This window comes from Ochlerotatus camptorhynchus, unplaced genomic scaffold (assembly GCF_037179485.1).
Source record: "Ochlerotatus camptorhynchus isolate MF236.1 unplaced genomic scaffold, CSIRO-AGI_Acam_v1.1 ptg000078l, whole genome shotgun sequence".
NCBI lineage: Eukaryota > Metazoa > Arthropoda > Insecta > Diptera > Culicidae > Ochlerotatus > Ochlerotatus camptorhynchus.
In genome coordinates, this window is record NW_027040568.1 from 2,396,002 (window position 1) to 2,408,831 (window position 12,830).

Here is a 12,830-nt window from a genome sequence, read left to right on the forward strand (position 1 = left end):
TGACACAACGATTGCAGTTGGTGAAAAACAGTTGAAGCGGATTGATGATACCGGAAGAACCAGAAAGGAAAATTTGAAGAAGTTTGAGAAACAGAAAGCTCGGATCGTGGCTGCCGGAGTGCTGGGGAAGAAGTTTGCTAAGGTAATTTACTGGATTTGAATCTGTCGTCAGAGCTAAATGACGTTCGCCATTTTTTTTTTTTTTTCAGGATCACGAAACGAGAGCAGCCATTTTCCATAGAAACTAGAACTGAAGTATTGAGAGCAGTTGTGCACAGATGTGAAGTATGAAGAACTTCTGGAGGAACAACTTCAACATATAAAGACTTTTCGGAGATCTGGATTAAAAGCGTTTAAATTATTGATATTTGGGTAAGTCAAATCATGATTAATAATCAAAGTGATTAGAGACGCCAACAGGTGCAGATAGCATCTCTGTAGTCCATTCCTTCTTTTATCATGGAGCCCAAGTCCAGTTTTCCAAACATCTAAAATAGCTTTTGTTCGGAGTATTTTGATCACGGAACCGCTTGGTCCTAGAAAAGAATCAGCCTAAGCTCCCGAGGTTGGTACTCACGACTTTATTTGGTTCCGATTCCCAAGACGAGGGGGAGTTTTCGATGTTGGGAATCCTAAATAAATAGATGGAGGTAAGGTAAAAGTCCTTGTTTATTACGCTGGACGCGTTATCGGCTTCGTTGGGAAGTGGTGCAAAACTGACCAACCGGGCGATGTAAATGGGTTGGAATCGGCATAAGAGAAAGTGGTGGGGTGGTTGCTTTGGAGAACATCCCTAGAGGTCGGTTGATACGATGGCTACGGTTGACCATGCGCAGCCGATTGGTTGTTAGACCGAATGGCAGTAATAGGAAGTTCCGACACATGGTGGCTCGCCTGGAAGAAACAAACCAGCCGGAAAGGTCCTTGGTGGCAAACGGGCTGGTATGAATAACCACCGTTGTCGAAAAATCTCGTGCGCAAATGACCACCCCCAGATGTCACTCGGTTGATTCGGTTTTGGCGATCGGGTCAGATGTGGACAGCACAGGAATGGTTGACCGCTTCAACGGTTCATCAGATTACTAAAATTAAGTACAATTTGGAATTTAGTGAAGGTTCTCTTCTCAACACAGAATAATATAACAAGCAACTAATTATCATGAAATATTCATCCTTCATTCTGATCTGGTGGACACCAGATGCAAGGTCAAAGGTGGTGAAGTATTTATTGCCACCTAATTGATCAATTGTGTTTGCGATTTCAGGCATGGGATATTTGTCCGAAATGGTCTTGTCGTTCAACTTACGGTAGTCAATTTTGTCTCGCCGAGGCGTCCATCTTTGTAGGGACGATCCATACAGGTGAGTTCCAAGTTGATCTAGATGGTCTTATTATACCATTGAGAAGCTTTTCTATGTTTGTATCAACCTCAGGTTTATACGAGATTGGATATGGGTATGATTGTTGGTGTATTGCGAAATCGTCTGTTGTTAGAATTCCACATTCAAAATCCGTAGTGCATGTCAATTTTTGGCCGAGGTCATAATTGGAATCAGTGAGTTTCGTTCAGTTTCGCTTGGATGCGAAATTCTGATTTTTTCCCAGATGTTCAGCATAGCTGTTCTGTTAGCTTGTCGGAGTGCCGATTATTCCATCAAAAACGGTGTGGAAATCGAAAACTAAGAAGCTGAACCTTCGTTGCACAAGGGGTTAAAAACATTTCAATTAAGGCAGTCTTTTATTTTCTCACAGCCAGTTACTCCCTTGACATTTTGTTCAGAGTGTTAGCCATTCGTTTGGCGGTTGGATCGTGGGCGCGCAGTGAATCACTTGTGGAAATGTATATGTTCCGTGGGGGTGATGATATCGGAGGTCTTCCTGGTTGGGAATTTGAGCATGGTTTTGGTTGTTAGTTGCGCGGAGGGACTACTGGTGAACTGAGGTTTTTCGATGGTAGGTTGCTTCGTGGAGCGGGTAGCAAAAGGGGTGTTTGTGTGTTGAAAGGTGCATTTCTTGCGCTTAAGTTTAGATACTCTGCACAGTAGTGGTAAGCCTGCGCGAGATTTTCTTGCCTATAATTTTTGCAAAACAATGAGAGTGGCTCTCTCAGCCCTCTTACCAAAGTGTCTACCCGAAAAAAAAATTACAGTGAAATTTTCAGTGGAAACAATGCTCTAACATTAATATTTATTGTCGACAATAAAAATGATTGTTATAATGTTTTACTCTTCCGAAAACGGCAAAACTGCTATCTAGCTGTACAATGAATGTACATAATAAAATGTTGTTACAATGATTTTTATCGTATTTTTCATTTATTTTATTGTTAACATGATTCGATCATTAACAATAATGAACAACTCTATTACAATAAAAATTGTTGTTACATTAAATATTGGTGTATTTTCATTGTGTGTTACTTCAAGAACAATAAAAATAAATCTGATTGAAGCATGCAGTCTATGAGAGGGTCAGCAACACTGCCAATGTAATTAATAAAGGCGCTGCTCGTATGGCTCTGGCTTTGATAGTTCGTTTGGCTCAAAACCAGGCAGTCCGCGTCCGCTCATATCTTATCCTAGACCCTCTCTAAAGCTTAATGGAGACCTTTTCCGTGCAGTCAATAATCATACAATAATAATTAAAAATTCCACCACTTGAAGATGTCAGGAAGGAACTCTCAGGTGGAGGCATATTTCATGGGCGATTCTCTCCAGTCGAATGCATTAACATCCCTAATAAAAAATAACCATAAACGAACGGGTTATCAACGACGCTCAACCACCAAGGAGACGTGACCTAGGGATATCGAGCGCAGGGGAGTTGGCCTGTATTTCTCACAAGTTCCGGAACGAATCTCGATCCATAACCAGTAAAAAAAAAGGACCACCCGTACATACATACCACCCCCTTCCCTTCCCGGGGATATGTTTTATTTTTTTCTTCTTCTTCTATTCAAATTTGAATTCTGTTTATTTTAATGAATTTTGCTATTTCTCGGTATGTATTTGTTCCGGCGTTCTCAAGCAAGTCATCAGTGTTATTGTTAGCAAGCAAGCAGTTGAATTTATATCTATTTTCAATGTATTTAGTGCAAATAAAAATTACGTGGTTGATATCTTCCTTGACCCCACATTCGATACAATTTTCATTACTTATGAGTTTCCATTGGTAAAGTTTTTCTTTCGTCATCGTGTGAAATGTCCTTAGTCTTCCTATGTTAATGATTTCGTGTGTTTCCAGGCCTGTGTTGTAAAACCAGGGCTTAAGTGTAGGGATTGGATAAATTTTAAAGTGGCGAAGACCCTTGTCTTTAGACAATTCTGTGTATAGAGAAATCCATTCATTTAGTGATTCTCCTTTAGCTAAGTTAAATGCGTCTGTTAGTGGTATTTTGGAATAAATCGCATTTGTGCTAGTACAGCCTTTTTTCGAAAGTTTATCAGCTTTTTCATTTCCGATTATGCCCTTGTGTCCTGGAACCCATTGGAGGGATATTTGTTTCGTAGAGTTTTTTAGTTTGTTTAAAATTTCTGTAATTAGATAATTGTTTTTAATTTTCTTTGATTTTAACGATATAAAACCTGATTTTGAATCGGAACATATTACAAATAAGGTCTCTGGTTGAACATTAATTATATCAATCGCTATGTTAATTGCTGTAAGTTCCACGTTCATTATTGAGAGTTCACTGTTTACTTTGCAACTAATTGATTCTTTGTTTTCTAACCATATACATTCTCATTCTCATTCATGCATTGTGCGTTTATTGCAAAAATGTGGCGACCCCGACGTGACACTGAATCTATTTTCAGGTTCAACAGTCGCCCCTTTGCACGCTTACTAATAAGTTATTTTATTTCCATTGCCCCTTTATCAACGTACCCAGATATAACTGCTTCAACGAACAGGTAGACTCACTCTGACTCAATTTGTCTCTATCAACACACTATGACTCAGACCTCGAGTTAGATGCATGGTGAATCAGAACGACTAAGCTCAATGACTGAGAGAGAGAAAGTCTGGCTAGATGAACACATTCTCAGCATTTGTCTGTTCTCCCGCTGAGTTGAGTCGGAATATTTTTGTTATTGCCACTGTCATATTCGTAGTGAGAGCCTGGTTGGAAAATGAACATTGTGAGTTGTATCTCTCAAATACTGGTACTGAGTTTTCATTGATGCGAAAATTTGCAACATTGCATATACCTATACCGCATTTATTTGAAGTTTTCGAGCCATCTGTATAAATTTTTATATGGTTCTCATATGTATTTTGAATGAAATCATTTGTTAAAGATCTAATAGTACATATATTCATTCATATTTTGCTTTTTTAAATTTGGGATTTCTGTTACTATGGGTAGTTTTTTCTATTTCTTCTATACATCTTTTAATTTCGTTTGATATAATTGAGCTACTTGTTTGTATGACTAAATAATTATTCTCAAATGTTATTTTTTCCAAAAAGGTGTATTTTTTAGGTAGATTGTCCATTTCTGTGAATTTGCTTAGGTTATTAATTATAGGTTTAATATGCGCAAAAATTTTAATTATTTCTTTTTTAGCTAACCAACCTGCTCTTTCCTTGATTGGCATTTCTCCTGCTTCTGCATATAGAACATTAATGGGTGTGGATTTAACTAGCCTTAGACTTGTTCTAATCCCTGCATTGTATGTAGAATTGAGCTTTTGCAGATTGGTTTTGGCAACACCACCGTAAATTGTTAGTCCGTAATCTATTTGAGAGCGTATAACTGCTTTATTGATTTTCAAAGCCGTTTGAGGATGTGCACCGTTCTTTTTTTTTACATATTATTTTGAGTACATTTAATTTTTGTTTTGCTTTATTATTTATGTAATTTATATGCATTTTATGGGATAATTTTTGATCTATTACGTAGCCTAGATATTTATGTTGATTTACTTGTTTAATGTTATCATCACCTATTTTCACATTTATTATATCATCTTGTCTAGAAGTGAACAGAATTATTGCTGATTTTTCGGCGTTTATTTCGATCTTCAGGTCTTCTAATTTTTCTTTAATTCTTCCCAGTGCTACCTTAGCTGTTAATTGCACCTCTTCTATAGTTTCACCTATTATTGTTATTGCAAAATCATCTGCAAATTGTTCTAGTATAACTTTTTCTGTATTAATTTCGTGTAACAAACTGGTATATAAATTAAAAAGCAGCGGAGATAGAGGGCAACCTTGTGGCAGCCCTCTATTCGTTGGTTTTGTTAATTTTTCCTGAATTGTTTCCAAAATAACATTTCTTTCAGAGAGATATGTTTTAAGCCATTTTAGAATTTTATTTGGTACCGCGAAATTATCAAGTTGCTTAAGTAATATTATTATGTCGACAGAGTCGAATGCTTTAGTAAGGTCTAGAAATATTGTTGATACTACCATTTTATTGCGTTGGGCTTCAACTATTGTTGAAACCAAGTAGTTAATACAATCTATTGTTGACGAATCTTCTTTGAAACCAAATGATAGTGGAGGAATTAAATTGTTCTCTAGGCTGAAAGTGGTCAAGCGTTTTTTGACTTCGCAATTAATAATTTTAAGGTTAATATTAATAAGTGCAATGGGTCGATATGATTTTGGGTTTGATTTATCTTTAGATGGTTTTAATATAGGAACTATTTTAATGTTTAACCATTGTTCTGGTATGTTTCCTTTTTCCCAAATTTCATTAGTTAATTCTAGTATTTTCACAAGCAGTTCGGTTTTAATTCTTTTAAGGAAAAAATACGACAGTCTATTTTGGCCAGCTGCAGAAGTGTCTTTTCTGTTATTAATTGTTTTAATCATCTGCGTTTTGCTAAGTTCCTTACAAAATCTGTTTTCGTCTGCTGTACTATTTTTAAATTCTATTTCCTCGTTAATTTCTTTTTTAAAGTTTAATTCCAAAAAATCTTTTGCTTGTTTGAAATTATTTCAGAATTATTTTTATTTTTAAAATTACCAGATATGCATTTAACTATTTCCCACATTCTGTTAACATTAGTGTCCTCGTTAATTTCTTCTAGCATGTCTTGTCTGTATTTATTAACTTCTTTTTTCAATTCTGTTATGAACTCTCTCTCTGCCTTTTTGAATTTCTGTTTGTTCTCTAATGTTAAATTTTTCCGAAATTTTATGTGTTTTTTATTTTTCTCTTCGTATAATTTTTTGATATTTTCTGTCCAGTATGGCTTGATCTTTTTCTTGCTATTTGGATGGATCAGGTAAGATGCTTTATCTAGTGCTTTTTCGATTTTTTCCTCTAAACTACTGACATCTGTTATTTCGCTTGGATCTATTTCATTTAGAAATTCTATTGCTTTTTCCTTGCTTATGATTGTACGTGGTAAATTATCAGAGAATTTATTATAATTTTGAATTTTACATTCTATTAGTTTGTGATCTGAACCTAAATTTTCATCACTTGTTTCCCAGCTGACTTTAGATGCCAAATCTACCGTCGTCAGAGTTAAGTCTATTGCTGATGGACTTTGATTGATATCTTCCCATCTAGTTGGAACCCCGGTGTTGTGAAAAATGACTACATAGTTTTCTAATAGGTCACTCACTAGATCTCCTGTCGAGTTTCTAACGCCTTTGGATACGGTTGTGTGTTAAGTTCGTTCTCTGTTTTGTGCGTGCATTCGCTTTCATAGTTTTCGGCTGCATTTGCCGGATTAGCGCTGGCACTCTGCCTCCCGGACGGTTATACGTGTGTGAGTGTTGGTTTCTCGCTTTCCGAGAAGTTTTAGAATCGAGAAAGAAAACATGATTCATCATGTTTGCAAAATTGGCGTGGTTTGATTGTTTCTCCCGGACCAGAAATTTGTGGCATCGCGAGTGAAATTTCTGTTTATTTACGCGGTGATGAGAAGTGCGCTGAACTATTGTCAGGGTTTTGAGATGTGCATTGCTTTTGTGCACTTGAAAAAGAAAAGTGAAGAAAAGTGATATTTGGTTGTTGTGTGGTTGGAGTGGAGGGAAAAAAATATGCGTGGAAGCATCGGGAATGCGCTCCCGGGTGAAGTGATTTGGTGAGAACGTTCCAGTTGAAAATTGTTGACAAGTGTATTTGTGGTGATGCAAATTATGGTTTAGATGACGCATGACTTCAAACATTTTGTGTATCCAAATAAAACATATTACATACTAAATACGCACAGGGCATCGTCTGCTGACCATTGCCGCGGGTATATCGTGGGAGTCCCAGGTACCCGGTTCAAGCTTTAGTTGGCGGCGGTGGCTCTTCTTGACCTTCTACCCCTGAGTAGTTAGTGTGAATAAGGGCGTCTATGTGATGTTTTGCTGTACCTGTTGTGGACATTTAGTGCATCCTGTTCCCTTAACTTGTTGAGGACACCCTGTCTTGCCTCAAAAGTTACCCTTTTTGAAGTACTAGTCTTCACAACATAAAGGGCACCATTACGGAGCATGAGATTTGATCAAATTATTCGCAGTTCTACTTGTCCAACGCCCCCGGCTGGGTGAGGGATAGAGGATGACACACACACACACAGGTCACTCACTAGATCTCCTCTGCGATCAGCTTTTATAGCAATACTATCCCATATCGGGTGATGTGCATTGAGATCACCGCCTAACATTATTGGTATGTTACTATGTTGAATAAACTTGAATAAATTTTCTAGTGGGGTTTTTAAATCTTCTATTGTAGTATCTGGAGGAATGTACATAGAAATAAAAATAGTTGGATTTTTAATATTTTTAATTTTAACTGCTACTAGTTCAAGATCGACATTAGGAATTGTAATTTCTTCTGCTTGTAAAGTCGGATGTGTAAGTATGCCTGATCCGCCATAGCCATCAAGTCTACATTTCTTAAAAAAAGAATAGTTTAAGAATTTATATTTTTCTGTTTCTTTAATCCAGATTTCTTGGATTGAAAAAAATGTGTATGTTTTTAGTTGTTAAATATGTTTGAATACTTTCTCGTTTTTGTAATGGTCTAAGACTGTGTATGTTAAGTTGTGAAATATTTAGACTTTCAGTGAAGATGTTCATTATTGTAGAAAAGTTTAACTATTTTTTATGTGGATTTATTGCTTCAATTTTTTCAATTATGTTTTTAATCATTGTGCCAATTTCGATTAAAAGAAGGTCCGAGCTCGGATCCGAGTCGGTTTTACCTTCCACGTTGTGCTGTAGTAGTGTTGTAAAAAAGTTGTGTAGTTGTTTTGACATTGTCTGTATTCGCTCTGCTTCGGATACTGCATGTGGGTTGTTTGTTATTACAGTTACCTGTTCAGGGATGTGTTCCTCTTGAAGGAACATGTTTTTAACAATGGTTGGTTTTGGGTTTGGTTTCATCAGTCTTTCGACTACTTTGCTGTAGTCGATTTTTCCAGTGGTTTGTACCTCTTGTCTGAATCCTGGGTTTGGTCTATTTGGACGTTCCAGTCTTGGGAATTCATCGATAGACTCCAGAATAGCATACCTGTTTTGTGTTTTCGGATAGAGCTCTGCTGCCTCTGTGAAAGTCATTTTGTTTAACATCATAGCTGCGTTGATATGTTCTCTTCTCTTACGTTCTGGACAGTCTTTATCGGTGGGTAGATGTTTGTTTCCACAGTTCTTGCATTTCACTGGGTTTCTTTCGTCGCATCCTTGGTGTTCTTCGGAGATATATTTCCCGCATCTTAGGCATGTTTCCTTGCTTTTGCACGCTGCAGCCTTGTGTCCAAGTCTCCAGCACTTGTTACAGATTCTCACAGGGTAGATGTATATTTCCGGTTTACAGTATACTCCGTAGATCTGTACCACTCTCGGTAGTTCCGAGCCTTCTACGGTAATTTTAACCGTCCTTGTGTTGATCAGTTCGTTGTCCTTTTTCCTCTTAATTCGTTCAACACCTGTGATTTTTTTGCTGCAGATTGCATTCAATCGAATTTCTCTTTCGGTGAACGATGGAGGAATGTCTTTGATGACACCTGTCGTTTCGGTTAGCATTTTCGGAATGTACGCCTTGTAGTTGTTGTTTTTCAGGAGTGATGCCGCGTTGAGAATTTTCTCTGTATCCTGTGGTTTTTTGTAGGTCATTTTGTATCGATATTGTCCTGCTCTTTTGAGCTCCGTGAATTGGTCCAATTGTGAATCATGTAGGAATTTTCCTACTTCCATTGGTTCCAGAAGTTTTTGTCCTTCTTTAACCGAAATTGGCTCGATGAAAATAACATTGTATGCGTTGTTTTTGATGTGTATGCTTTTATCATTGTTTTTGTTAGAAGTTCCAGGCTTTGTTTGTGTTAGTATGGTTGGGATTTTTAGTGGTTGTGGTTGTGTTAGTGAGTTTGGTGGTGGTGTTGTTAGTGTATTCGTCATTTGAGATACCGATGGTTGTGTTAGTGTGTTTGATGATGATTTTGTTTGTAGTGTAAAAGTGTTAGCTGTAGCTTGTGTTAGTGTGCTTTTAGACTTGTTTGATCTTGTTCGTTTCTTATCACTTTCTTTTGTGTCTTTTTCTTCTCGTCTTTTCTTGTTCTGTTGAGACTGGTCTATCATGTCATCCTCCGGAAAGCCCCGGAAGTCGTCATCGTTGTCCATGTCTTCATCCGATGTAGGGGGTAATGGATATTCAACCATGTCCTTACCTTTATCTGGCGGCTCAGGCTGCCTGTTACTGTCCGATAGATCCATGCTTGTTAATCAAACATAGATTACCGCTTACCACTATCTGTACACTTAACCTAACTAAACTTAATATAATCTAAACAAATACACCGATTTTTTCTCTTCACTTAGATAATTAATAAAAGTAAAACAAATAAAGGTTCTTTCTCAATCTATTTAAATGAAATCACTGTAATCCACTTAAACACTGTAAAAACTTAAAAATGGCTTCCAATTTAACGCGGTTTTCCGAAGAGAACTTCACTACACTTGACTGGTAGGCAGTTTTGTGGTTCGCTCTAGTCAGCGGTCAACGGGTGAATCTTTTATTTTTTCGATTTATTTTTAAAGTCGATAAAGTAGATCTGTCAAGCCAACACATACACTCTAAAGTACACTGTTATTTTTTTTTATCAATAAATTCGCCAACCAACAGTAAAATAACAATAATATACAATGTTATTGAAAAAAATATATGGGAAAATCACGAAAATTTCATTGTTAAGATACTTAACAACCCCCCTTTTTTAAGGTAAATTTTCCATTTACCATGACATTTACTGTTTTGTACAACATAAATCAAGGTAAATTTATTGTAGACGTAACAAAATAAATCATTGTTAAGACAATAATTTTCGTCTTATTGTTACATTGTTTTTTATTGTATTTTTGTTGTTGTTTTTTTCGGGTAGCGCTAGCATATTATATAATTTTATCAGGACTGGCCACGCCACTGATCAACCATGTTAACTGACGAGCTAATTAACGTGATCATGTCGGTAATTAAGCTGTAGTACGTCTCAAAATTATCCTTACCACAATCCGCCTTTGAGGCATCCGGGGTAGTTCCAAGACGATAATCTGGAACGTCGCTTCCAATTCCCACACCAATCAACTGTTTGCTAGTAGAAGCCTTAAACGGCCGTCGGATGTACTCGCCGACCGGCGACCTTACATCATCGTATTCATCGGTCACCGGCAATTTTCTGAGAACCTCCCAACGATCCTGCGCTTTTGGCAACTTCGGCTTTGAAGAAGCCGCCTTTATGCGCTGGTAAATGGCCGTAAGTGTGCCATCAGGGTCGGTTCTCATAAAATCTGGCAAAGACACCGGTCTAACATTCCGACTGGACCGGGTCTTCCGAGCATCGCGACCGTGTTTCGCCTTGCTAGCAAACATGTTGAAAATCTGTCCAATCTTGAAAAAATGGGAAGAGCGATCAAAAAGACGTCCGCTTGGAAACGCCTCTTGTCGATTGTTAGCAGCAGTCTTCCTTATATAGACTCTCGGCATGTGCACGGTGTACACTATAGGAGGTGAGATATTCCGGAAAATGACATTTGCGCGATGACGTCATTGCTATCCATCTCGTAAACAAGCGCGAGAGAAAGCAGTCTATGAGCGAAGTTAGTGTTTTCAATGCAATTTGCTTTATTTTATTGCTTTTATTGTGGATAATATAGTGGCTTGTGTTTTCTTCATTTAGTTAAAATACTGTACGGCTGGTGTTTATGATGCGTGATGTTAGAAATTAAAACGAGAAGCATTCTGAGCTAACGATTTTCTTTCTAGAGAGCAACACGAGGATGCCTTCTCTGGCTTTAATATTTGATTTGATCTGATGAAAGTCATTCAAATTCATTGGCCAAACCCAGACATACCCCGGATTCCACCAGGGAAGTGGCTATACCCGGAGATAATCCGAGATCCACCGGGGAAGTGCCCAGAATATGACTCGAATTAAAACCTATCATGTGACACATCATATCACATGAGAATTCAAAAACAAAGTCATTGGCAGCGTCATTTTGTTTCCAGGACCACATTCCCTTCGTAATTACTGCAGTTAATTACAGCACACTTCACCATTTTCAACAAATTAAACTCGCACTGCACGGCATAAAATCTATAGTGTACACCGTGTCGCACTACACAATTCGCGTTGCTACGGTTCGCGCTGTTGAAAGATAGCAATGACGTCATTTGTTTACATCCGAACCAGATGTTTACTGTCGGTAGTAGCCTGCCTTGTTATGTATGCCGTGGGCATGTGAAAATTTGGTTACGATGGTGTTGCTATGGTAGCGACTGGAAGATGATGCGCAGTGGGTGAAAGTCGTGAAAATCGGACTTTTAGATCAACGTAGGCGTGCGTGTTTTCTTCTTCATTGAAGTGTCATTTTTTTTCACGACGCAATATCAACTGAAGAAATTGTAACGAATAGTGTTAGGATCGTTGAGGTCTTGGATGTGCGGGCCATTGTGAAAGATATTCATCCTGGACGTCTGCTTGCTGGGCCCAGGTTAGATTCCTGTCGACTGCTTTTATTTCCTTGATGTTATTGCTATTGCTATTGCTATTGCTTAAGTTGATTGCTAACCATTTTTGTTTTATTTTCAGGGAACGGATCAATCAGCGGACCCAAGCCTGGTTACTGAAATTATTGAAGTGGAAAAAGTCCGACAGGCCAGTCTCTCTTGGGGTTTGGCAGAAGAGTCGCAGCGATATCCAACAAGAGTGAACTAACTGTAATTATCAAGATAAAGGGGAAATCAACGTGCTGAAGTGAAATTAAGATATTCGCTCGAAGTTATATTCTGCTGCTTGCTTGTTCGATCAAAGATGTTCGATGGAATGTTTCCGTACGGTGCGAAACAAGTGATCATGCTCATGGATATAAATCATTGGTCTGTCCGACGATTTAAGTGCTGGTGAAATTGTTCTAAAACTGAAAAAGTAAAACAATCTTCCGTTCTCCTCGGACATCAGTGTTAGTCGCAGAATTGAAAATTGGACCTATAATCCACTTACTTCTGTCTTGGAAACCGCTGCAACGCGTCTACCTGTGCTGGAATCGATGTAGAGTGTTTGAAGAAATCAATATTATGCACTGCTTCAAATTTTCGCAGTTTGCCATATAGCATCTTCCTGAAACAGCACTACTTGTTGCCCCACAATGTGCTGGTGATCACGAAGCAAAAGAAAGTGAATCTACTTTCGTAAAGTGTGTTAATTGTGAACTGGTGAACAAACTGCGTAACCATGCAAAGGACAAAGAACTCAGCATCGACCACTCAGCTTGAAGTGATATCTGCCCAATTTTTCAGAAACCCCTGCATAATGCCAGACAAATGGTTACTTACTCAATCAACTGATATATTCCTGGATCGACTCTGGGATGCAACGAT

The 12,830-nt window shown here is 37.9% G+C and overlaps 1 long non-coding RNA gene across 1 annotated transcript; it reads left to right on the forward strand.

The window, feature by feature from the left end:
- On the forward strand, positions 1 to 12,194 carry LOC135697796 (uncharacterized). The gene is made up of 3 exons (XR_010517438.1): positions 1 to 142; positions 210 to 372; positions 12,043 to 12,194. It is a non-coding gene; the product is annotated as an uncharacterized LOC135697796 (long non-coding RNA).
- The last annotated feature ends 636 nt before the right edge of the window (positions 12,195 to 12,830 follow it).